Source organism: Peromyscus maniculatus, chromosome 9 (genome assembly GCF_049852395.1).
Source record: "Peromyscus maniculatus bairdii isolate BWxNUB_F1_BW_parent chromosome 9, HU_Pman_BW_mat_3.1, whole genome shotgun sequence".
Taxonomy (NCBI): Eukaryota; Metazoa; Chordata; class Mammalia; order Rodentia; family Cricetidae; genus Peromyscus; species Peromyscus maniculatus.
Genome location: NC_134860.1, coordinates 22,215,614 through 22,239,068, shown reverse-complemented (window position 1 = coordinate 22,239,068; position 23,455 = coordinate 22,215,614). Strand labels below are relative to the sequence as shown.

At 41.4% G+C, this 23,455-nt stretch overlaps 2 long non-coding RNA genes across 2 annotated transcripts in view; one reads left to right on the top strand and one right to left on the bottom strand.

Moving 5' to 3' along the window:
- The window catches only part of LOC143267266 (uncharacterized), a 55,690-nt gene extending 39,408 nt beyond the window's left edge, over nucleotides 1-16,282 (bottom strand). Inside the window, exon 1 of the long non-coding RNA XR_013042225.1 lies at nucleotides 16,178-16,282. This is a non-coding gene — a long non-coding RNA (uncharacterized LOC143267266). The remainder of the gene's footprint in view (nucleotides 1-16,177) is intronic.
- Nucleotides 16,283-16,421: 139 nt separating this feature from the next.
- On the top strand, nucleotides 16,422-22,232 carry LOC143267146 (uncharacterized). The gene is made up of 3 exons (XR_013042058.1): nucleotides 16,422-16,632; nucleotides 17,098-17,364; nucleotides 22,100-22,232. It is a non-coding gene; the product is annotated as an uncharacterized LOC143267146 (long non-coding RNA).
- The last annotated feature ends 1,223 nt before the right edge of the window (nucleotides 22,233-23,455 follow it).

Here is a 23,455-nt window from a genome sequence, read left to right as displayed (position 1 = left end):
TCCAGAACTCAAAACCGTCAAGGGACCACACTCAGACACGACACTGGCATTAGGAGCAAGAGGGTGGCTTAAATATTGATGGTTAAAAAGATAAAGATTTATATAAAAGATAAGATAAATGGTCATAAGGGAATTGTCAGCAGAGACTGAAAACCTACAGAATTAGTGAGACAGAAATGCTAGAAATGAGGAAGAAACCTGCCGAGATGAACAACCTCGAGGCCCCCAAGAAGACTTGATATGAAGCAGGTGTGGGAGGGGATCAGCAGCATAGAAGGCCTTTTGAAAGCAGTGAAAGTGAAGCTGGAAAAGAAAATATATAAAATTGAAAAATGGACAGGAGCGCTGGAGGGCTTGAAAGGACTATAGTCAACATCCTCACTAGGAGAGATAGAGTAACAGGCCAAAAGAAATATTTGAAAAAACAATGGCTTAGAGCTTTCCAGAACTAGGTACTAGCACCCAACCACAGATCAAATCAGAAAATCAAATAAGAAGTATAAAAATATGAGAAACCAGTGCCTTGGCTAAAGTATCAGTGGCCACTGCTGGTGGCAAAAGAAGGGGAGGCATTGAGCCCCCAAAAGAAAACTCTCATGAAGTGTGCAGCTCCAGAAGACAGAACCATTCTCTCCTAAACCACCCTCCAGACACAGGGCACTGCCGTCTGTAGAGTGCTGAAGGAATGGCTATCTGGCTAAGAAACAGTGGCCTAGGAGAGAGACCCAATAAAAACATTGTTTTCAAAACTGAAGGAGATATACTTTCACAGAAAAACCAAAATGATATGAAGGTTTATGCCTAGTCTTAATGCGTCTTGTTAGGCCATGTTCAGTTGATCTCACTGGGAGGCCTGCTCTCTTTGGAAGGGAAACAGAAGAGCAGTGGGTCTGGGGAGAGGGGAAGTGTGGTGGGGACTAGGAGGAGTACATGGAGAAGGAATGCTGTAGAGAGAGTTATTGTATGGGATAAGAATAAAGAATAAGAAAACAAGTCATTTCTAGATGATTTATGAGGAAAAATCAAAAACTGATGTAGGAAATTCTCAGGAAGAAGCCATCCCAGACCAAAGGGAGACCATATCTGCACACACACAAAGAATAGCACTAGACATGGAATAGATAAAATGGCCTTCACTCATCTCAGATAGCTCCATATTACAGCTAATTGCTGAGAAAAAATGTCAGTGTCACGTTGTGTACTAGCAGCAGAGGAAAATGTAAAATGTACTAAGTTTAGAAGGAGGAACGGGAAATCTACAGTGTGACTGCCAACTTTTGTAAACCAAGTGTTATGTAGGCTACTTAGATCAGCAGAGAGATTTGGGGTTTAAGTTACATATAGAAACTCCTAAAATTATTTAACAAGAAGCATAACTAATAATCAGCTAAGAGTTAAGACAAATAACAAATCCTGAGTTATATTTTCAAACAAAGGTAGAAAAAAGAAACAGCAATAGTTGGAACAGGTCAGGAACAGGTATCAGCAGAATGGACTTAAAGTAGTCTTGACATTCAGTGTGGGCAGTCTAAACAAGATTAAATAAAAGAGGTGGCCATGTTCGAACTACTTACTGTTCACAAGAAATCCACTGCAAACATAAAGATGTGGACAGGCTAGAGACAAAGGGTGCAGCAGATGTAGCATGCAAGCAGTAAGCTAAACAAAAGTGGGGTAACCCACTACGACCTGACACACTGGGGTCCTGGAGAGGGAGGGACCACAGGCAGACACATGAGAAAATGGTGACGAGTTCAGTTCTGTAGCAAACACGGCTGCCTTGCCCTTGTGTATCTGAAGAGAGTTTCAAAGTTTATAAATCATAAAAAGACAGAATTGGAAGCAGCAACTCACAATAGTAATTAAATGCCGTAATTTTCATCTTTTAGTAATTGGTAGAACAAGTTGACAGAAAATCAATAAAGATGTAGAGACACTAAATAAAACTGTAAATCAATTTGATCTAACAACAGTGCCAGAGATGGCAGCACACATTCATTTCAAGTACACATGAGCGTTCATCAAGATGTTCATAGTCTATCATAAAGGACCAATTGAAAACAACACAGATCACACACACAAAATTAAATTCTTGAGCAATAACAAAACTAAAGTAGGAACCAATAATAGAAAGATACCTGGACATTTTCTGAATATTATAAATTTATTCAAGACAATTCTAAACAACCCAGAGTTCAAAGAGGGCATTTTGAGAACATTTGAAAAACACTTGACTCAATGAGAAGAAGAATTAAGCATGTCAAAGTTTGTTGCACACATACATCTGGGAAAGAAACTGATGAAATTATTATATTAAAGGAGGATACTGATGGCCTAGCTCAGCAGCGGATCACTAGCCTGGAGATGCAAGGCCACAGACATGAAGACGATATTTACAAACAAAACCACATGTTTGACAAAGGACCACCAGGTAAGATAAGGTTTTTTGGTTTTGTTTTTTATAACCTCCAAAACTCAGTGAGCAAATAGCTCATTTTAGAAAACACTAAAAAACATTTGGTCAGACCTTACTAAACAGGGTACATTAATGGCACTGAGAAAATACTCAAAGCCATTATTAATTATTAGAGAAAAATAAAACCACAATGAGACATATGTTTCAGAATACGGTAGCGAGAATTTGAAAAGGGAGGATAGGAAGTGCTGAGCACAGAACAGCTTGCTGACCAGAAAGCTGAGGGGCCCAGTCATTCTGGAAAATTCTGTGGCAAATTAAAAAAAAAAAAAAAAAAAAAACACCTTACACATACAAGTATCACATGGTTTAGCACATCTGCTCCTAGTTTGGTTCCAAAGATAAAAATGTTCATAAAAACTGAACATGTAAATGTGAACAGCCTCTTGGTTTTTAACTGTCCTAAGAAACAACTCATAGGCCCTTGAATCAGTGAGTGTGTGTATGACAATTGAACACTACTCACCAATACAGGTAATGAATCATTAATATCTGCAACAACCTGGATGAATCTTCCACATGTTTTATTTAGTGAAAAAAGGCAGACTATTATGTTATAAGCTGAAATACAAAAACTGATTTTTGTGTGTGTATGTGTGTGTAGTAACCTTTTTTCATGACAGGCATATCGATTAAGAATTCTGAATTGTTTCCTGTATATGTCAGAATTGAACAGATAACTGAATATGCTCCAAATTTCAGGCTTCTATAAAATAAATATAAATTAAGAACAGGGAAAATCTAGAACAAACCCTGGGCTGTTGCATGAACTCTTTCTTATTGTTATTCTGCATGTGTAGATACATACTGGGATTATTATAGAAGTATGTCTGTCCAGATTTAGACACATACATGCATAGAGCTTCTTGTTCTGTCCACTGGGAGGGTAGGGACGTGACTCCACACCAGTAAGATTAAACACACCTGCCTTCTATGGGTTATGGGTGATCCCAGATCTACAGCTTCAAGTACACACAGAAGAGAACGCACAAGCAGCCAAAATGAAACAAACAGAGGCCAAACTGGAACAATCTGAATGAAATAAATAATCCGAGTATAACTAATAGATGAAAGCAAATATCTATGAGGCCATAGAAACATCGATGAGAAAGTGGAACTGCAAATATCTACAAAGAACCGTACTTGGGACCTGTAAGAGGAAGGAGATTAGAAAGTGCCGGAACACAGCAGCATAGTGGCTGCTCCAAGGAGGGCTGACTGTCCTAGCTGAAGCCTTTTTATAATCCCTAAAGATCACCCGCACCGCTCCAACAGTGGGGAAACAGAGACTCTGCAGAGGAGCGGAAAGCCAGCAGCCACACACATCTTCGAAGCAGTGAGAAGCAACCCTGAAGCCACGCCTTCCTCCTCTTAGGTTATGGGGCGGGTGGGCGGCACATCACTTCTAGGGGATTCATGTCACTCAAGTCTGCTCGCTATTCCTAAACTCCCTAGGTTCTTGGGAGACAAACTAGTCTCTCTAACTCATACATTTACACAATACTGCCACTTCCCATAATTTTTCTCTGATCTTGAACTTTCCCTTTGGCTGATTATTTACTTAACTACTCAGTTACCTACTTAACTACTCTGTTCCTTATTTTACTGCCTGGTTACTTAACTACCCAGCTATTTACTTAACTAACCTGGTATTTACTTAACTGCTACTTACTTAACTTTCCTGTTACTTACTAACTAACCTGTTCTTTACTTAACTACGCTAAGCTTGCCCAGAACTTTTTGTTTTGAAGTAATAAAAGGCGAGCATCAGAAGCACTTTGCCGTTACCCACCACTGCTTAGAAAGGTTGTCATGAACGGCTGTCAAGCAGGGAGATTTTCCAACCCTCAACTTTCCCATCTCCTGCTTGCTTTCTCCCCGTCATGACTGTGTGACTTTCGGTGGCTTAGTAAGATCTTTTGGTCTCTCTTCCTACCCAGCCTTCTCTCTCCACCTAGGAGGGCATTAGCGCCCCCTGTCGGGGATCCAGCAGAACTGATCCTTCATCCTATGATCTTTGAAGAATCACTTACTTCTGGACTTCTATTTCCTCAATCTGGAAAATGGAGATGACCTACCCCACAGAGGCACTGTGAAATCATACACAGCTTCACAACGAAGACACTTAGGAAGGATGGGTGGAGCACAGACCCCTCACAATAACTTCATTACTCATTTGAAGCCTTCTTTGGCTCTAGGAAATGTGGAGGTGCCCACTCACTCCCCCACTCCATCATCTGTGACTTTCCTCCCAGATGTCCTCCATCCTGCTTAACACATGATGCAGCCGAATGTTACTAAGTGTTCCAGTTTCATGTCCATTGTTTTCAAAAAACACTCTGACAAAAGCAATTGAGAGGAGAAAGGGATTATTTGGCTTACAAATTTCAGGTCATAATCCATCATGCCAAGGAGGTCAAGGCAGGAAATCAAAGTAGCTAGTAACATCACATTCAAGAAAAGAGAAAGAATAAATCCATGGCTGCCTCTTCCTCAGCTAGCTTTCTCTACCCTCACACAATCCAACGCCCCAAACCAGGGAAGCTCACTTTCTGGATGGGTCTCTGAAACCAACCAGGGCAGTCAAGACAGCTCTTCGCAAGCAGGCTCAGCACAGTCTAGACAACCCTTCACTGAGACTCCCTCCCCAGCTGATTCTAGGTTCCATTAAATTGATAAGTCAAACTAACCATCATATGAAGGAACTGTCGTGTAGTGTGAGTGTCCCTAGTTTACACATATGTGGTTTGTCTCACTTTCAAAAACATGACATGTATGTCATGTATTGATTGTTAAGTGTGTATTCGCATTGCCTCATGTGTTCTAGTCACTTGAGGAACTTATAAACAATATCAACAGGCACGCAGGCTGAGCCACTACAATGTTTGAAGTTCCTCAGGCATGCAGCCAGGATCAGAAACACTGCTTCGGTAGCTGCTTCCGGTGGCTCTGTTGCTACCTCCATCATCCATTCATTCACTGGCTTTTTGGTGGCAGATGCCTCACTTTCTTCCAGTTTCAATTGCTGTGTTCGGTATTTTGAGGCACAGTTCCATACCTGCCTCTCTAAGAGCCCAGAGAGAAGTATCATGGGGTGTATAACAGTATATGCAGTGGAGCATGCATCTGATTGAATAATGCAGAGCCTCTCCATTATGTGTATGCATTTCTTCTTCCACGGTGTGCTGCCCCCCCCCCCATTTCCAGGCTCTCTGCTGCTCCCGTCAGACACTGCCCATGTGGTACCTGCTATTTTGTAGATGAACAGCAGACTCAAAATAAACAGTGGCAGGGAGATTGCTAAGATAAAGAAACAAAACTTAATTAGTTCAGACTTGACAGCTGATGTGCCAGCTTGGAGGTTTTTCTTCCTTTGATTTTTCTTTTGTTTGTTTGCTTTTTGAGAGAAGAACTGCCTGTATAGCCCTGGCTGGCCTGGAACTCACAGTGTAAACCATGCTGGCCTTGAACTCACAGAGATCTGCTGACCTCCAGGACTCTGAGGTTAAAGGTGTGTGCCATCATGCCCAGCTTTCTATGAGTTTTTATATGCATTTTAAATGTCCTGGAACTTCAAAAGTAAGACTTTAATGACTGTTTTGTATACTTATTAACCCATGTAATTTAAACTTACAAAGTGTTCCTTGATCAATATGAAGGCAGATTGACAAACTGCACTCTGGTAAGATGAAGATTTTTTAAGTTGATTTTGTCAGGTATTGACAAACTTGAAGAAATTATAGCTCAATAACTTCATTAATACACAAGCCAATACAGTGCATGTTCTTGGTCTCCTCTCATAAAAATAACAAAAATGACTAGTGTCTTTCTAGGAATTTTCCATTTTTCTTGTAAAATAATATATTTCTGTATTTCACTTATTTTATGTTTTTCTATGTTAATAATTGTAATAATTAAAATAAGAAAGGCAAAGTGGGTATCTTTTGGCAGGCCCTGCCAAGGTGTGCCACTAAGTAAACAGTGCAAGAGGTTTATTGGGGGAGGGGAAGAGCAAACAGCGTGTTCCAGTGGGGATGAGAGAGGCAGGCAGACAGACTGACAGACAGGGAAGAGACAAGAGGAAGAAGAGAGGCAAGAAGACGCAAAAAGGGAGCGAGCTGTCCTGGCCAGCTCTTTTGAAGAGTGCACACGTCACACAGCTGAGGGCAGAAAGGCACCTGGTGACAGTGATGATGGAACTGCTTTGGTGGCCAAGGAGGGCCGCTGCCGCCACGGAGAAAACCAGCAATAGCGAAGGGAAATCACTGTGTTGGGAAGGGCATGATTGTCCTTTTTGACTTCCTGGTCATTACTAAAACAGTTTTGTCACACAGATAAGGCCTGCACAAAAGAAGCCACTCTGGTTATCAAGGGACAGCAACCTGCTGGTGACTTGAAGTTAGCACCTAAGAGAGAGCTGGGTGGGGGTGGGGCACACAGTTTGTGAGTGCTGGTTGCAGCACTGCTAAGTGTAGACCTGTGGTGTGGGTATTTATATGGGATTTATATGGGGACATGAACTACAGCCTGAAAGGTTTTCTTTTCAAATGGTTTGTTACTCATGATAAGTCATCATACTGCTGAAAATTTAGTGTTATGAAGACTAAATTTTCAAAAAAAAAAAACTAGCCGGGCGGTGGTGGCGCACGCCTTTAATCCCAGCACTTGAGAGGCAGAGGCAGGCGGATCTTTGTGAGTTCAAGGCCAGCCTGGTCTACAAAGTGAGTTCCAGGAAAGGCGCAAAGCTGCACAGAGAAACCCTGTCTTGAAAAATCAAAAAAAAAAAAAAAAAAAAAAAAAAAAAAAAGACTAAATTTTGACATTCTGTCTAAATTGTTCTCTTCATCTTATTTTTCCCTTCAACTTTATTATCTTCTGTATAATTTATCTAAATTTCTATTTGCTGCTTTAAAAGATACATATTCAAACTTTAGTCTTAGCGTTGCATATGTGTGGGATGTGTGGAGGTCTACTAGTTCCATTTGGAAGTCAGATAAGGACAGCATTATAGACATGATTCTCTCCTCTGCCTTCATATTGGTTACAGGCATTGAACTCAGGTGTCAGGCTTACCTGGCAAGTGATTTATGGCCTGAGTCATCTGTCAGACTACCCCTGGAAGAGGAGGATTGGGGAGCCAAATTCAACAAAACACAAGCAAAGACAGAGTGGAACTACAGAGTAATGATGTATGTGTCCTTAATAACTCAGCTTATGCAGAGAGGTTATACTGGACTGTAAACTTGAAAATACCCTTGTGTTAGAAGAGACAAAACCAACGTGGTGGCTGGTGGAATTGCATTCATGTCTTTCAGGAACTTAGTAACTCAACCTAAGAAGCCCTAGGTCTCCATCAGCAAGCACCTGAATATGGAACTAAAATGGTATTTTAAAAGTAGTTTGGGAAAAGACATAGCAAAACAGAGAATATGAACACAGACTGCTCTTGGGAAAGAAGGAAATGCCTGGAGATTTTGAATAGCATTGAAATGCTCATGGTGGTGCAGCTGAGAAGTGCCTGCTGTGCATGTAACCTCTGGGGAGGTGGCAGAAGCCAGGCCTCTGAGAAGCAGCAGCTGTGATCTGGGGCCACATTTCTCCTTCTCCCCTGGTTTCCTGTTCTCTTCCGGAGCTCTGTTGACCTCTGGCCTCCTCACAGAGGCAGAGAGAAGTCAATGGGAACACCTCAATCAGAAGCCCCTGACCGCAGTCGAGTCCTTGGCTACTTCTTCCCTATGGATACTTCCAAGAAGGTCATCATTTCCTTCCATGGCAGTGAGTGATGGAGTCAACAAGGGGTTCATACTGCACCAAACACTCTCCAACGTGATTCATGTTAATGGCGTGTCTCAGGGGATTGGTGCTAAATAGAAGCTACAACTGAAGCTTAAAAGATGATTTAGCAATCGGGAAGCCCACAGGCTCCACACACACGGGCTCCACTGACGGTAAACATCTAAGAATAAATACAACTAAAAGTCATAAAATCGGATAGACGATAAATCTGACAGTTCAAGACCTTTTAGAGCTTGAATCATAAAAAATAAAATTACTTACTCAGGCATTCCTAGGTTTATTTATTTATTTTATTTTTTATTTATTTTTATTTTTTGCCACGCATCTTTTACAGGGCAGTGAACTGGAGACAGTTTCATATTTCTGACATCTTAGTGTGGGTTACTAAGGTGGTTGCTACAGAAAATAAAATCAAATGGACATATTGAAGAAATACTCCCCTTCTGTCCATAATAGTGGCCATTCCGTGAAGGGAAAGCTTGTAGGGAATTTATTCACCAAAATCAGGCTTGAAGCTTTTATAGTCTTCCCATGACAGCCACAAAAACATAACAAAAAATAGAGCAGCTAGACCCTAGTCCTCCTCGTTCTTATCTCCCTGTGGCACCATTATTTTCCAAGGGGGTTATAATTGGGTTTGGAGATTCTGTTTTGTAAAATAAAGATGTTTAAGAGAGAAAAGAATTGTAATGTTTAGATGAACTGAAAAGAAGGGCTTACTTTTAAAATGAAAGAGTCTATTAATGTCAAAAATGCTTTTCCTAAAGTGTAAAATGCTTCTTGAGATGGTTTCTTTTAACAATTCTAAGTATAGATGATTCTCCATGTGTTTTTAAATAAGTGAAGAAAAGAATGAGCAAAACATATCTTTCTCCTATCAACAGCTTTGTATTTTAAGCAATTATGAATTTATAATTCAAACGATGCTCAACCAGCACGTAGAAGCTTGTGTCAAGACCGCTATGGCACTCAGTGAGGAGCAGGGCAAGCTTTGGTCAGACCACTCTTTCAGGGGATAGCTCGCTCTGAGGAAAGGAAAGCGAGCCTGTGTCAGTCAGCTCATGGAGACTGACTCTGTGTGTCCAACATTCACACTCATCAGCTCATCAGCATTGATTATTCATGTTGCATTCAAATCTATTCCATGGTAGTCAAGAAATGCTGCAATTTCTGGAAGATACTGAAGACCACTGAGATGGCTCAGTGGGGGAGGCGCTTGCTGCCGAGGCTGGTGACCAAGTTCAACTCTTAGGACCCACTGAGTCTGCAAGCTGTCCTCTGACTTCACTCCCACATCAATACATGCCCACCCACTTCCACACAAGATAAATAAATGTAATGTTTTTTAATTTAAGAAAATATTTTAAGCAATAGGCATATAATCAATTTTTATCACTTTTATTTCAAAAATAACCATTTCCTTTTTTTGTTTGTTTGTTTTTCGAGACAGGGTTTCTTTGTAAACAATTTCCTTATTATCTAGTAAATTCACCATACTTGTTTTTCTTGTGTTAACGGTGAAGCAACCCCTTGCAAAAAAAAAAAAAAAAAAAAAAACCATGAGCCATGTTGTTGGTTACTTGGTAAGAAGAACCCTGGGCATTTCCTTAGACTGTGAAGTCCCACCTGGGTACTGTCCATGAGAACAATATTGCTCCTTTAGAGTATAACACAGATATCCATACTATACATAGTCAGACATGTAGCATATTTGGGATATTAAAATATCATGGGTAAGAAATTATTTAGAAGTGTAAAAGATGCTTTTTAAAGGAAATCCTAATGGGGGAAAGGGGTTGGGAAATATTAGTCAGGGATGCCTGCCTAAGGAGAGTTCACCTGCATCTATCTATCTATTCTACACGGTGTTCTGACTCTCACGGGAAGTGTGGCAGCCATGCCGTTTACCCTTAAGATCATGCTTTGACTGATAGGATGTGTAGGTTACTAGGCAATGAAATCTACACTTTAAGGTAGCTGTGAGCTATGGGGCTCTGGGTTTAATGGGCTTGCTCCTTCAACTGATACTATAATTCTTCAGTGGATAAAGATAGCAAGGGCTACCTTAATTGTGTGCTTAGCATGTGTCTGATTCTTTGCTAAGTGCCTTGGTTACATTACCTCATTAATCCTCAATACCATTCCCACCCCATTTTATAGACGAAAAGGCTGGGGTGAAATTGGTTCAATAACTTGCTAAAGTGTCACTGGGGACTGAAACCCAGGCTCTCGGATGTCAAAGCCAGCAATTGTGCTATGGAGTTATCAGTGTAAGCTTTATTATTTCCTTCTGTCTTGGCAAGACGTTCTTACTTTTCCACAATCAGATTTGTGGGTCAGAGCTTCAACCCCTTTCTTGTCTTTTGGTGAATTCACAGCTCTTCTATTTCTCTCAATTTGTATCAGAAACTACCAGGACTTGGTTATGCTTCCCAAATTCATGTGTTGAAATCCTACAGACAGTGTGCTTGCATTGGAATCAGTAAATAGCTGAAGTTAAATGCAGTTAAACAGGCAAGTCCTGATCTGATAGGATTCATCTCACTGGAAATAAGACACCATCATCTTTCTTTGGTGAGGACACAGTAAGAAGCAGGAAGGGACACCTCATGAGGAACTATAGAGTCTGCCACCTTGACCTCTTCCCAGGCTTCTTAAATATAAGGAAATAAATTCCCATTTTTAAGCTAACCAGATTCTGATATTCTGCTATAGCAATTTGAGATCAACACAATATGACACATGATTTTAAGCTGAAAGAAATTTATAGGCCACCAGTCTCTTGTGGCAATTCTTTGTTATTTAGTGGTTTCATGGCCACCCAGATAGTAATATATTTATTCAGCCACATGTTCAGATACAGTCAAGGTCTGTATGGTCTAAGTAGAGGTAAATGTTCAACTGTCTGATTGTTTAGAGGAAGCAGAAGCCCTCTTTCTCTCCTTTCTTCTTCTCCATGGCTGGAAGACAGAGGTGCTGTGAGGATCTTGGGTCATAGTGGAAAGCCATCAGAAGGAGAATAAGGTGGCTTGAATTCTTGGCAGAGGGGCTCTGCTCTCCTAGCTCAGGCGCTCACTCAAGAGAGTAAATGCTCATACCTGAAAAGCCATTGATGAATTGATTCCAACTTTCATGAACCAAATTGTTATTTTCAATAATTTATTTAATCATCAGTTTCAGGGATTAAGAAACACAATCTGTACAGGATCATTGAAGTGCCTTTTTAGGCTCCATATTCCACATGAAAGCAGTCATGAGCAGTATAGAGCTGAACGAGTGGCTGTCTATGACTCCACAAACAGGAGATAGACCGGATTGGCACTAGGCTATAGGTGCCATCCCGTGTCCTGTGCTAACTAACCCCATCATCCTAAGAGTGATGAAGCTGTGCCCAGATACTAGCCCTGGTTCCTACATTCCCCAGTCCATATTCTGTTCACTCACCTCATTCTGATGAAAAAGGCTCACAAATATCTTGCTTGCTTTTTACAGGGGTTTTTCTCTTATAAAAACAAAATTATCCAGTTTCCTTTTTCTGTGTCTCTAAAACCCTTTATTTTGTTTTCCCTTTTTATTTTCTCTCCATATTCAGAAAAGCATGCTTTTGATTGTACTTTATGCTCCTTGCTTTTGCAGGTCACTTGTTTCATGTACTAGACATCAACGTGTCATGAGGCCACAGATATGCAGACATAGATCCTTATCATTAGAGCAACAACCGCCAATTATGTTTCATGAAGCAAGTAAGGTATTGAGTAAGGGAGCCTGATTTATAACAACAACAAATACGTCACGGAGAAGCAAATGGGAAGGGTGGTGTTCATGAAATCTAAAGAAAACCAAACTACTGTATGTTCACCAGATTCAACACTGTCACAATATTCTCCAAAATTGTTTAAGTCCTATTGTGAACTTCTTGATCCTTATCCCATCCAGGCAAGTGAGGTGTAAAATGTACCTTTTATAAACAAGACATGCTTTTTAACAAAAGTGTGATTGACCTTAATCATTGCATTCAAAAATTTCCCTTTGAACTATAGACCAGAAACCTTTGTACCTAGCAAATAAATGCCCCTTGGTTAAAAAATAAAAGGAAGGCTTTGGTTAAAAAATAAAGGAGGGGGCTGGATAGTTGGCTCAGAGATTAAGAACACTGACTTCTCTTTCAGAGGACCTATGTTTGATTGCTAGCACCCACATGGCAGCTCACAACCATCTATAATCCCAGTTCCAGAGGATCTGATGCCCTCTTCTGGCCTCCCTGGGCACAAAATATACACATAGTGTACATTCATGCATGCAGGCAAATCACCTGTACACATAAAAAAAAACTTTTTAGTTAAAAAATACACATAAATTAAGTAAATATAATTCACCATACTTTCTACTTCCCCCTGTAATATCAGGAAATTTGAAGGTTGCTCAGCATAGCACTGCTCTCTCTCTCTCTCTCTCTCTCTCTCTCTGTCCCTGGAGTTCTGCTCCCATGGGAGAAGCTTTACTCTGCCAGACACTATTTTTTAGATTCTAGTGTCCCACAACATACTCTCTTTGATTTTGCTAATCTATTCATTTATGTTTTGGAGTCCTTAGTGCTCCTGATAGCTATAAATGTCCACACTGACACCAGCTAGAAAGGGTCACACATCCTTTATAACAATGGGTTGTTAGCAGGAGACCTCTCTCTCTTTTTTTTTTTTTTTTTGGTTTTTTCGAGACAGGGTTTCTCTGTGTGGCTTTGCGCCTTTCCTGGAGCTCACTTGGTAGCCCAGGCTGGCCTCGAACTCACAGAGATCCGCCTGGCTCTGCCTCCTGAGTGCTGGGATTAAAGGCGTGCACCACCACGCCCGACGAGACCTCTCTCTTGATCTCATTAAGGAAGAACAAGGAATGAGAGGGAAAGGTACTGTTTCAGATCCTCTCCATTCAAGTGGTCCCCTGTTGGAGCCTGTTTTCAGGTACCTCATGGCTTTACCCAGCAGGTCCACATAGAGAGGATGATTAGGACCACAGGCCTAAGTGCAGGTGTCTGAGATGGTCTGCACTTGGCTGTGCTAGGGGGAGGTCTTTTGTTCCACCCCTTGGCATCTCTATAAATACCCTGGGGCAGAGACAGTCAGGGCTCATTGGAATAGGTTCTAGGCCCTCTCAAGGCTATCCTTTATTTTCTATCTGTTTATCTCCACAATCTAAATCCTTCTATCTAAAATTTCCTGCTGCTCACACTCAAGAAAACTCCGAGGACGGTGGGGGTGGTGGGTAAGCTCCCTGCATCCCTGACTCCCAAAACTTTCTATTACTTTTGGAAGTTCTCGAAGTGTGTGTGTGTGTGTGTGTGTGTGTGTGTGTGTGTGTGTGTGTTGATAAAATAACTGAGAAAAAAAGAGAAAAATAACTTAAAGGAGGAAAAATTCATTTTGGCATATAGTTTCACACATTCTGGTCTATATTTGGCTGGTGGCATTTCTTTAGACCTGTGGTAAGGCAGCAGCTGTTCACCTTATGACAGTCAGGATGCAGAGAGAGTAAGAAGTTTCCTAGGGCAAGATACACATTTCACATTTCCTCCCCCCAGAACCTATTTCCTCCAATTTTACTTCTTATTATTACTCCTTCAGATAGGAATTCATCAATGGCTCCATCCACTGATGAAGTTAACACATGCAGGCTCCAATCGCCTCACGGCATCCCTAGCTGGAGAGCAGGCTTTCACTAGTCATTTGGAAGACATTTCATAGCTAAACCAAAGCATGATGATCCCAAATTTCTTCTACAAATATAAATGTCTTCATTTCACCCCAGACATTTGAAAAAAAAAAAACAAAAAACAAATTTTAGGACCAAATAATAAGAACTTTCAACAGAAAGAAAATCCTGCCAAAGACTAAGACCCACTGGCTTTGAGACTAAAGTTCAGAGTTAATAATGTTCTATACACCCCAGAACCAAACATCACTTCCTGTAAGTCCCCAAGAAACCTCACCCTAACCCCACAGAACCTTCTCAAATTCTCTGGACTGTTCTGATTCTTCACATGACAAAGTTCTCTCTTCCCTTTGCTGGGCTCATCCTCCTCACTCTGCCCACCTGTGACACTCTATTTGGGCCCACATCCTCTGCTGGTTGTCTCTGACTTGGCCCAAGCCACACTGCCCAGTGCTAGTTGGTACCTCTTCCTCTGTGGTCCATGGTTCCCCACACATTCTCCCCTAAGAACTCAGCATGATACATCATGTTTCCATGGTTCACTAGACATTCTTTAGTGGCCCCACCTTGTTAGTTTCTCACCCTCAACCCCTATATATAGTTTCAGTCAAAAAAAAAGTTCACTGAATAAAAGAATAAAGAATAGAACACACACACACACACACACACACACACACACACACACACACACATTCTGGGGGCCTTTCAGCTTTTAATTAACCTCTAAAGTCAAATTGAAGGCCAAATGCTACCCGTTCCCCCCTTGCTTCTCTATGACTCTGAGCACAACTGTTAGGAAGCAAGAGCTCCGGCTGCTTGCAGCCCTCATGTCCTCTCCTTGAAACAACAGCACCTCTAATTTATGAGCTGCCACTTTGGCTTCACTCCTATTTCAGTTCAAATGACTCAACGGTTATTTGAATAGCTCTATAAGGGTCCAAGCCTTTTTAAAAAATGATGCCATATCTCATAAAACTACAGTTGATGTTGTTATAAATTCCAGGAATGAGGCTGAGGCTTTTGTGCAATCACATCTGGGCTCAGGGCACATTCCAGCCATGGCACCTTATTCTGCATAAGGGGTGAAGACCTATCCATGCACTAATTACCAGCCCCAGTGGAACCTCCTCCTGTTATGATAAAGGCTCTGGCGGCCTTTGAATAAGGCACTTCAAAGTCTTCCTTGCATACGGTTTTTGAAATTTCAGCCCATTGAGACTGTCACAGCTTGACATTCTTCTGCATTTGTCATGCTTTCTGGAAGCCATCCTCCAGCCCGGTGCCCAGGATAAGCTGAAAGCTCCCCCACTGATGATAACTCTTGCTTAAGGAGAGAAGTGGGTGGAAAGGGACAGCACACTGTCATATGACGAGGGAAGATTACTCTATTTGCTTCAGGAATTTGAAATGTGGATGTCAGCCCATGATATCAGAAGGGAAGGATTATTTCCAGCTGAGATACTTCTCCGGGCAAAGCAGTACCAGGTCCCAAGTAGACAGAGGTCGGCGATTGCATGCCGACACAGACAGAACCAGTGAGACAACTGAGAAGACTTTAAGAAAAATTTTACAGAGGTATAAACAGGATTCAGGGAGGCCAGCTGGGAATGGTACAATATCCTCAGCCTACCTCCAGTGAGGGGGCCCTAGACACCCCACATCTGAAGTGGGAAGGAATCCCAGTAGCTACAATAGAGCAGGCAGTGATAAAAAGAAACACAGACCTGGCATGATGCATCATAACTAGACAGCAAGGCTGTTCTTGAAGAATGGCTCTGGGGAACTACAGCTGGGAAAAAGATTTCTTCTGCTCCCAGAGCCAGCAGAACCTCCAGGAGCAGCAAAGCACATTACCTCCACGGGCAGTATTTCAAGAATGGTTTGGCTTTGGTCATACTTCAAAGAAAAGAAAAACCCCAAAAGTTGCAATTTGCAAGTCAGGCACATTAAAGGGCTGAACACATTAATTAGTTCTTAGTCAATACAGTGTTCATCTACCCTGAAATTATCACTAAACAAGATCAAAAGAAACATGCTAGGATCTGGGGTTTGGAGGATTGATAATTTGGGGAATTAAATTCATTACCCTGTATGCTATATGACTAAATTTCCTTTCATTGCCTGTCTTAGTCAGAGTTTCTATTGCTGTGAAGAGACACCAGGACCATGGAAAGCATTTAATTGTAGTGGTTCGCTTACAGTTCAGAGGTTTTACTCCATTATCATCATGCCAGGAAGCAAGGCAACATGCAGGCAGACATGGTGCTGGAGAATTCTACATCTTGATCCAAAGGCAATAGGAAATGGCCTGAGACATTGGGTGTGGGTTCAGCATATATGAGACCTCAAAGCCTGCCTTCATTGTGACACACTTCCTCCAACAAGACCACACCCACTTCAACAAAGCCACGCCTCCTAATAGTGCCACTCCCTTTGGGGTGCCATTCTCTTTCAAACCACAGCACTGCCCCTTCTCAGTCTTTCCCGTATCTGTTGTGCTCCAAAGCTGAGACATAGAGTTGGACATGAGTCCTATTATTTGCAGGGGCCTTGCACAAGAATAGTTATTTAACAACCTACACAAACCCCTAGATTATACTCAAGGGGACCCTTATCTCTAGTGTGCCTAGGAAGAGCTGCTCCAAAGGAAGATGGTACAAGACTATGGGATATTTATTGTGAATAGAATGTACTAGAAGCAATAGGTAAAAGGTTAAGTGGGAATGAGAGATTCTTGGATGGGGAATCTGGAGGTTAATAGAAATTTCTGCTGTTCTTCAAAATGTTATCACTTTGGATGGATAAGCTACTTCATATGGGAGCCACTGTGGTATGTTATGTAGTCTTCCTTCAGGATGGGGGCAATTCTAGAAGACTGCCTTAACAGCCATGTCATTCAAAAGATAGCTCATCCAAAGACTGCTGCTTCGTCCAGGGACGTTCCAGCCAATGACTGGCTAGAGAAGAAGCCTGACCTTCTAGTCCCAAATCAGATGACTCTAGTTGGGCATTTTACCTCCAGAGCTCCCCCCCCACCAACCTGGTATGAACGCAGGTTAGGTATGCATTGAAAGTCAGTGCTCTTTCACTTTTCTGCTTTCTTTCTTGTCCTTTCACAGGGGAAGTGCCTGGATTCCACCTCAAGTCTTGTTCCTAGGGAACCTAGCCTGTAGTTACATGTCTAATTTATGTCTGTGAACCTTGGGCTCTGCTTTGCCTCCAGTCCAAGCAAGTCAAAACCAGGATGGCTCTGAGCTCTTCACAGGATGCTCCTGTATGGATAAGACAAGGATTTTGCATGACCTGACACTGTGGGATTCTGGTGATGTGGAGGAGCACTTCCTGGGGAGACATCTCTGTCATTCAAGTGTTTTCTACTTCACCAGGTAGTTAAGAGGAGGCCTCTTGGAGGTGATTGCACCATTTCTAGAAATTCTCAAGATGGCATCCCTAAAACGCGGCATTCTGTGATAAGGGTGAAAGTCAGTTCCTAAGCTGGTGACAATAATCCACCCTCAAAAAAGCCTGTTCATTTCAGCAGGGCTCTAGGAAGAACCTTTCTAGTCTTAATAGCTAAATCTTTGATCTTTGAAAGCCTTTAGTTCTAGGCATTTCGAGGACAGAAGAATAAATCCAAAGTGTCTGGGTAGAGAGGTAATTAAGAACAGATGTGTGATCCTGGCCCGATGACTCTAGAACACATTCAGATAAAGTTCTGAAAACTCAATATCCACCTGCCACACCCACTGTTATGCTAACAAGTTTGCCTTCAAAAGAGAATAACAATCACCGTCACTTATATATTGATATGCCTGTCACTCTGGATACTAATTTGAGTTAAGCCTCCGGCCACTAGGCATCATGATCTCCCTTTTACATACACGATTTGAAAACTCAACACATTTCACAGCTTTACCCAAGATCACAAACTAACTTGGGGCTTTGATTGAGGTTTGTCTTGGTTTTCTCAAGTGAAGCTTTCATTCTAATTTTGAAGACTCTACCTTAGCTTGACAGACCCTTGTAGCAAGTTTCTGTCAGGCCTGAAGCAGTTCTTGGGCTAAAACGTGTCAGGGAATAGAGGTGGCACCTGTGATACTGGTCCATCTACAGAAGAGCTTGTCTTTGTTCTCCTGATGCCAAATGCGTTCGGCAGAGGTGTCTACTCTATTAGCAGTTGGCCCTAGTAGACCAAGCCAGATGGATGCACAAAAATGTTTCTTTATGTGCAACGTGGAGTAGATTCCACTACACTTTTTGTTCTTCTTACCAGTTTTATTTTATAGTGTATTTATTAGACAGCACTCACAGACTCCAGGCAGCCCATCTTGGAGTTAGTCCCAAGGTGCTAATCCCCGGGTGCTTTCTACCCACTCCCACAGAACAGTGAGCACCAGCAGGTGGAAATAGCACTTTCGAATGTGTATGTATAGTTCTTTAACCTGTTAAACGGGGACACAGAGCAGCCCCAAGTGACCTTCTTGAATGTCAAACTTGAAGTGCATTTGCTATCATAATGGTAAGTACTTAACTGGTTGCTCTGCCTCTGCTGATCTGGGGCCAGGCAAGTTGTCCCTGGGCATCCCACCCCAACCACTTCCCTTGGGAGAGTCTACACTGGGCTCCCATGATCCCTACTTCTGGATCAGGGAGGGATGCATGTGGACCCATCTGAACCAAAAAGAAAGAACTGCTACAGAACCTTGTTCATCAAAGTTCTCCCAGCTTCTATCCCACTTACAAGTTCCTACACTTCGGTTTATTTTAGAACAGTATGCTTCCTTGTATACCAATTTCTGTCCTAATTAGTTTAGGTTATAAGAACAAAAATACCACAAACTAGGTGGCTCATGAAAGTGTCTTATTTCTTGCTGGATATTGAGAGTCCAAAGCACCAGCAGATGTTTTCTGATGGAGGCTAACTTCTTAGTTTATGGATGTCCTTTTCAATGTCCTCACATGGTAGAAGAAGGGCTGGAAAGCTCTCGGGGATCCTGTAATGAAGGCACTAATGCCATGCTTGAGGCTTCCACCCTCATGGCCTAATTTCTTCTCCAAAACTTCCCTTCTGAATACACCATTACAGTTAGGAGCTGGGACTACCACATAAAGAAGGCAGCATACATACATTTAGTCTGTATCTAATTTTATAAAGAAAAGCTATACTCTTTATTTGTATATAGTAAGTGACAACATCAATTGATTCCATCTCCTTAATAATCGCCAGCACCAATGTGAAGATGGCCAGCCTTCATTGCATCCTCTTAAAGCTGTAATTTGATAACTGAAGGGATTCCTCTAATGCTTCATACTTTATTCTGACTTCTAGCCATTCCCAAACTTTACCAAGGTATAAAGAAAACCCAGATCTACAGCATGAAATGGTCTCACTTGCCCTTCATGTTGCTTTGCCTTCTCTTACTCCCTGTAGCTCAGATTCAGTTAGCGCTTTTGTCCTAAACCAGCAGGAATACTCCCCTTTACAGTCCTGTCCCTATGTTTCCCTCCTCGTTCTTTTTCCCATGACAGCCCATCAACTGCTTCCAAAAAAGACTCCCCAGCACTCCTGCTGCAGAAGCACCCTGGTTATTCTGCACCCTCTAACCCCAGCTTGTAGCTGAAGTTTCTGGTCCTGCCCAGCTCCCATGGCCCTGCTGCCACTTTGACCCAAGTAAACACACAGAGGCTCATATTAATTAAAACTGCTCTGCCATTAGCTCAGGCTAACTATTGGCCACCTCTTACACTTATATTAACCCATAATTCTTATTTATGTTTAGCCATGTGGCTTGGTACCTTTTCTCAGTTCTGTCTTTACATCTTGCTTCCTCTGTGTCTGACTGACAACTCCTGATTCAGCCTCCCTTTTCCCAGAATTCTCCTCTCTGCTTGTCTCACCTATACCCCTGCCTGGCTACCGGCCAATCAACATTTTATTTATTAACCAATCAGAGCAACACATTCACAGCATACACAGTGATATCCACAGCACCAGCTGATTGCTATTCATATCTCTTTATAGTTTATTCCTAAGAGCAAAGACTCTCTTATAGAAGCATGTGTATGTTTGTATTTGTACTATTAATTATTTATCATTTCTTGTCTTTGGACATAAATTCAATGAAGGCAGGGACTCTCTGATGTTCCCTTACCTATCCCTAGACCCTAGTAGAAGGAACATACTCAGCCTTGTGTGGTGCCAGCTCACAGTCCTGCTCAGGGGACAGTTAACAAAGTTTAAGAAATGAGTAACTTTCACTAAAAATATCAAAGAAAACTGGAATGTGGGAAAGGATCTGCAAGGAGGAGAAGGCAATGGCAGGAGGTAGCAGTGAGAGAGGATGAAGTGAGCAGAAATGTGATTTGCTATCTATACCTGTGAAATTGTTGAAGAACAATTTAGTCAATGATTTTTAACTTACAAAGTCAGGAAAGTTATTAAGGAAAGCCAGTGTTTCCCTTGCCAAGAATGGAGATTTTACAGGAAAGGATTTCATCCTAAATCTACCATTTTTATCTTATAGAAGTCCCAATGACCTATTTAGTCTTTCTCATATTCTAAGATGTCCACATGTATATAATGGACATAATTATATTTGTTGTGGAGGTTAACAAAAAGTGTAAAACATAGGCATAGTGCCTAACACATTGTGTATGTTCAGTGACTGGTCATCAGTTGAAGTATTATGAGCCAAAAGGATCATACATACAAATAACGGTCATTGATTTACAAATTTGTTGTCCATATACTAATGAGCAAGATACTGGGGTAGAAGGAAACAATAAAGCCCAGACCACACTGTTAGCAAGGCCAGAGATGTGATCTCCTTAGTGCTTCCAGAAACTTCTACCATATGCATATGAATAATACACTCATGCGATATAGTAAGACTAAACCATAACCATGTACTCAATGTTATGTTAAGCCCTTTTCTCATTTACTACTTAAATGTCACTGAATTATGGCTGAACATATGGAAAGTTAGGTTTGTAGCTTCATAGGGAAGTATGCCTCCTGCACAGTGACCTTATCTGAGCTCCATGGCATATATGGACTGCACTGTCACGATGATATGGGAGTTTAAGCTGTCATATTACAGAAAGATCTTACTGAAGGCCACTATGAGGTGTTTAAGCCTCCATGACTTGTCTCTATCCTGCAATCTCCCACGTGATCATGGTTCATTCCTCCAAGTGACAGTCACTCACTGTGTTCCACCTTTCAAGGCTGTGTGCTGAATTCATATACATTCATGATGGTGATATGCTGAGTTGGACTTTTAATATAATTTATATCCTTTATGTTCCTAGCAGTGACTTTGCTTTAAAACCTACTTGTCAGTTAACACATGCTAGGTATGTTAAATGGCTGGGTTGGCTTCCTCAGACCCTTAGATTCCAGTCTTTCCTGAAATTTTTCCCCTAAAAAAGTACAACCTGTCATTATTGCACATGGGCTGAAAGGCTATCCCTCAAAGTATAAATCCATTAAGACATAGAGGACAATATCCAGACGTGTGATTGCAACTGTGACAGAAAACTCTGACTAGTCCCATCCTCAAGCTCTCTTTTAGTACAACCAAGGAGGCTGGATTCTTCATGTGAATTCCCAGAAGGTCCTCCTGTTCTTCTAGCTAGAGAGTAGGCACCAGGATAGGAGCAGCATTCCCTGAGTGATCATAAAATTTAAGGGCAGATGTCTTGAAGTAAGTTTTATATTCTCAGTTTAGGAGCTATATAAGTGTTTCACTAGACGATTATATTCCTAGACTCAGCAGTGTGTCACGGGTCCTTCAGCCACTCCATTAACACATTCATTATTTTATTACTTAATAAAAACAGTGCGGCAGAGGGAAGGGTGTGTGTGTGTGTGTGTGTGTGTGTGTGTGTGTGTGTGTGTGAGAGAGAGAGAGAGAGAGAGAGAGAGAGAGAGAGAGAGAGAGAGAGAGAGAGAACTGGGACAGGTAAAAGAGACCCAGGGGTAGGAAAACACAATTTACCATGAAGATAAAAAAATGTATAAACATCCCCAATGAGTCTATAAATGGAAAATCAGCCTGCCTGCCATGTCCACCCAAATTTCCTTAATCTAATTGTTTCAATTTATTGTTCACTAATTAGGTAAAATTGTTGGCCAGAATGAAGAAATCACCACCCTGTAATTACTTCATTGTAAAACGTAATGAGCATCGGAACATTGGCCCACACTGTAAACACCGTGGCACAATAAATACAACACTGTTTTCCGACAATCACCCAGCAGTGAATTCTGTTAGTGTATTTCTTCGTGAAACATGTTTATGTGATAGTCTTCCAATTTTATGGTGGAAGTTTATCACCATAAGGTGCATTTCATGACAGCCGAATAACTACATTCAGTTAGGCTTGTCACCATGGGCCTTCCCTATCAAGACACATGCTGATTGTATCAAATACTGTTGACTGTCTTTAGTGCTGCAAATAGAAAAGATGATTACATTGTTCTGTGCAGATATGATGCAATGTTATTCACGTGGCAAGAAATTGAAGGTCAAAGTTGCCTACCAGCGTTAGACAGATTAGTTATTGAGAGGCTCTTAATGTAGAGATGATGTACTAATGGGCGAATGGCAGCAGGGCTTTGTGTGAATGATCCTTTATGCAAGCAGGTAGATAGATGGACAAGCACACTGAGTCACTGTCTTTTGTTGGGGACGATGTGAGTTATTAATTTACCTTTTGAAAATAAATCAAAGCAATGATTTAATGGTCCCCTACAAAATATGCATACTGACTTAGCCCAATGAATTAGGCTGCAGGACAATGGTGGACAGTTTTTGTCTCCATCCTGCACAGAAACCTTCTGTGAGGGTTTTGCTGAGCAGTGAGACTGCCTCCCACCTTTGTGCTTATCTGTGCTTGTGTAACAGCACAGGCGCTATGGACCCAGCAGACCAAGCATATGCTACAGAATGTGTCCTTGTTAGATTACACATCCATTTCTGTGTGCCACAATAGGAAAGATCAAGTTCCTATTAATCGAATTGGAAATTTGTCTGTAGTGCATTATCAAAGGGTGGGTGTGACCTGGACCCAGCTCTGCTACTGATGGTCCAGAGTGTGACACTAGAAAGAAAAATTTCTCAAAATTATATCTGAGAACTGATTTTTAAAAAATGACCTGTGGTCTTCAAATTATACTCATATTGTTTTGCTCAAAAGAAGAGAAGAGAGGAGACAGCGACAGAGACAGAGGAGAAAGGAGAGAGAGAGAGGAGTGGCGATAATATTTACTAGGGTGACTTTCAAAGCAGAATACTTTCCATCTAGTCTTCTACCATGTCTACATACTTATAAACTAACTTAAAACATAACACCAAGATTTTTTTCAACAATTTATCAGACTAATATGTAATTCTTTTAGACTGTCAGTACTGAATTCGATAGTAGGTTAAATGGTGACATTAGAAATTCTATTGACAAACAACTATGCCATAG